This window comes from Gavialis gangeticus, unplaced genomic scaffold (assembly GCF_001723915.1).
Source record: "Gavialis gangeticus isolate Ggan-Ray unplaced genomic scaffold, GavGan_comp1, whole genome shotgun sequence".
NCBI lineage: Eukaryota > Metazoa > Chordata > Crocodylia > Gavialidae > Gavialis > Gavialis gangeticus.
The window spans coordinates 46,917,726-46,921,310 of NW_017729024.1; the positions used below are offsets into that span (position 1 = coordinate 46,917,726).

The window sequence follows — 3,585 nt, forward strand, 5'->3', positions numbered from 1 at the left end:
TGTGTGTGGTGGAGGTGTGTGTGGAGGGCTGTATGTGTGGAGAGGTGTGTGGAGAGGGAGGTGTGTGTGTGGAGGGTTATGTGTGTGGTGGAGGGGGTGTGTATAGGGGCATGTGTGTGTGTGAGTGGTGGAGGTGTGTGTGTAGGGGCGTGTGTGTGAGTGGTGGAGATGTGTGCGTGTGTGTACCGGGGTGTGTATACGGGGGAGCTGGGCAGAGAGGTGTGTGTGTTTTGGGGGGAAGGCTACAGCTGGGTGGAAAGGTGTGTGTGTGTGCGCGCGCACTGGGGAGGCATGCGTGCGTGCGCGTGTGTTGGGAAGGGGCCGCGCGTGCACCCCCTGCCCGCCGGAGCGCGGCGCACCCCGAGGCGGTGCCGGCGTGAGCCGATGGGAAGACGCGCTGCCCCCTGCTCCCACCTCTTGCCTGAAGAAGCCGCTCCCTGCCCCTGACCCAAACCAAAGGGGGGCGGGGTAGAAAGCGTTCCCGTCCCAGCTGTCCACTTCCACAAGCGGCGGGACTGCGGGACTGAAGGTGCCCTGGACACGCACGCACGCACGCACGCAGCACACAACTTTTCCGTGCTTGTTTTTGCTGCTGTGACTCCCCGCGCTGCCCCGCCGCGTCGTTTGTTGTTTCTAGCTGGGAGAGGCAGGGGGAGTTGTCCGGCTTTCCGGGAGGCTGCGCACAGGGGCCGGGGCTTGGTCTCGTACCCATCCAGGGCTGGGGTTGCTGGCAAAAGTCAGAGCAAGAGGCTCCAGGAGCTGAGCTGGAGCTTATTTAAGATCCCAGAGGCGCTGGGGAGGCGGTTGTTTTGCTGAGGGATGGCTTGGAGCTTGCCCGGGTGGTTTTTTGACACACGTTTTGGAAATAAAGTTATTTTGCATTTTGCAATTGCTTTTCGGAGGGGAGGGGGGTCAAAGAAGCTTGTCCTTCCTCTCCCGCTCACACTTGTGCCTGGTTTATTTCAGTGAAAGTGAGCGACTTGTTATCCTGAGAGCTAAACGCAGAGGGGTGTATGTGTGTGTCAGGGAAAAGGCTAGACATGTTTTTATTAGGACAAAAAAATACAGCTTCTCTCTAGAGGACTAGAGATAAACAGCACGATGCTAATTGTGGTACCTTGAACATATGTCGAAGCTATTAGCGGTTGAACTGGATTTAGCTGTTTGTCTTCAGACTGATCAGCTGGGCACTCACTTTATAGCTGCATGTCTGCTTGCCTGGATGTCACGTTTAAATGTCTTGGTGAGTGGGGTTTTCCACGGATTGATTTAGAAGCAAAAATATTTAGGGCATCAGCGATTGATAGCTATTTATCTTAGCCAAGTCTTGCATAACAGATGTTGGAAAGGCCCCTTGCAAATGGTCGCAATGACTTTCCTGTAGGGAATGCGAAATATTAAACTGTTGGTAATGAGTAGACAGTGCAAGCCTTTAAAATATAACCTATCCTGAACTTGGCTGGTCACAAAGACAAATCAGGAGTGATAAGCCAGAACGCTGTAAAACAAGCATGGAAAGACAGTTAAGTGTAAAGGAAAATAAAGAAACGTTCTGCAGTGGAAAGTATATCAAGCCTTCCATAACATAGCTTCAACAGTCAAAAACAAAACCTCTTTCCAGCAGAAAGAATGAATGTGCTATTCATGATAGACCTCACCTTCCATTTATGGTGTCAGTGGCTATAAATATTCCTTGTACTTAGCTGGATATTAAATAATACTAAACAGGAAAATGACTAGTTTCTTTAAAAAACAAAACAAAAACAAACATGACATAAGACGGCAGACAAACAGGTTAAAAAAAATTCAGAAGACAGTAGAGGTATGATGATCATAGACAGTTTGGTTATTCTTGTTTGCTTGGTTGGCTTCTGTATCTCACTAGCTTTCTTGGTTATATTTATTATTAACATTAGTAATACCCCAAAGTTAGATTTATGATAGATAATTAGGACTTGATTTTGCTAAATTAGGGTTACTGGGGTTTTGTCATTAATTTGAATAGGAAGAGGGTCAAGTCTGTAACGCATGTCAGTGGGCTCAAGAATGTACAAATATAATTATATCCCTACTATGTTCCTTGTGGGATTTTGGGGAGAGGTTGAGAGTGTTGGTTTCTTTTTATTTTGTTGTTAGGAATCAAAAATATCCTGAAGAAGTTGCCTCAGATATAAAATGTGTTTTAAACATCTAGGTCCTGCTTTTCCTTACCTTTTAAAATCTGCTCTTAAGTCTGAAATGAAACAAGTCTTACTCTCCTTCCTGGCTTTACCCTGAATCTGCCTCTCATCTTGAGTTAAAAACCTGGGTCCCTTCTTCTTTCCCATCTTTGGCTTTAAGCAAAACACTGTTTTTCAGTATTGTGCTAAAGTTTATCAGCTCTTTGAAGTGTTATAAAAGGTAAACTAACAAACTGAATTGATTATTTGCATACTTTAGACACTGCAAGATCTAGAGATAAGAATTAACAAAAAGATATTGTATAAACTAAATATTAACTGAAAGTGTTCAGGTGGATAATGGACTGTTATGTGCAGCATGAGTCTTGTCTGAGATGTGGTGCAGTTTTTTGTAGCAGTGTCAGTAGCTCAGCTCCTATCTAAATAGTGTTACACTGACCTTTCTATTCATTTGAAAATAGCTGGATTCCTGTAGGGTAATCAAAATCTTGGTGGAAAACAGTAACACCTTTATACCATTTTCTTTAATTTGGTTGTTACTGGTAAGTTGACTTCTAATTTTCTGTCTTCAGTGTAGTGAATTCTGAATATTGTTAATTTCTACTTTGCATATGCCAGGGAGTTCTGTATATCTGATTTTGTAGGAGATTAAAGACACACTGGATAATTTTATTATATTCACAATATGATAATGTCTTGTTGATATGTTCTTTGCAAAGTGCTAAGATTCTGTTTATTATGTTAACATTTCACTCTTGACAACTATCAAATATACCTTTAAGTGTGCATTAAACCCTGTCTGGATGTTTGTCTAATGGACATTTAAAATGAGTAGTATTGTATTTAATTTTAAATGGTAAATTGGAGAGTTACAGTAAAGCAATCTCTTAATGGTTACAATATTCTTTACTTCTCACACCAGTAACTTGTTGTTCCTTTTGTTTTGTTTTTAATGTTGTTATTAATACACCCACATAACCATATATATAACCACATCAGCTATTTTAAATCTAGGTGCTTAAAGATGCCTTTAAACATCTAGGCATAATATGATGCTTAGAGTACAGCACTGGGAACTAATTCTAATTCCAGGCTGGGTTTCCTTATGCTGTTGGGCAAGTCACTCTGATTCCTGTGTCTCTAAAATGAGGATAATAAATACTTATCCTACATCACCCCTGTGAGTTGGATTAACTAATGTTTGTAAAGCACTTCAAAGAAACATGCATGGAAATGAATCCTCCCTTGGATTATTGTGTATCTGGTAATTCAGGTGTAACTAGCTAAGGCTTTGCTTTCAAATGCTATTGTTTTGTTGCTTTTTGCCAAATCAAATAGTGTGAGGTAAAGATTGGCGAGAAAGGAGATGAAGTTATTTTAAAGAAGAATGAATGCTCAGTCCTGT

The 3,585-nt window shown here is 42.3% G+C and overlaps 1 protein-coding gene across 4 annotated transcripts in view; it reads left to right on the forward strand.

Annotated features, from left to right (window-relative positions):
- KIAA1958 (KIAA1958 ortholog) overlaps positions 1 to 3,585 on the forward strand; it is a 238,487-nt gene that overhangs the window by 829 nt on the left and 234,073 nt on the right. The gene's annotated exons all lie outside the window — the stretch shown is intronic.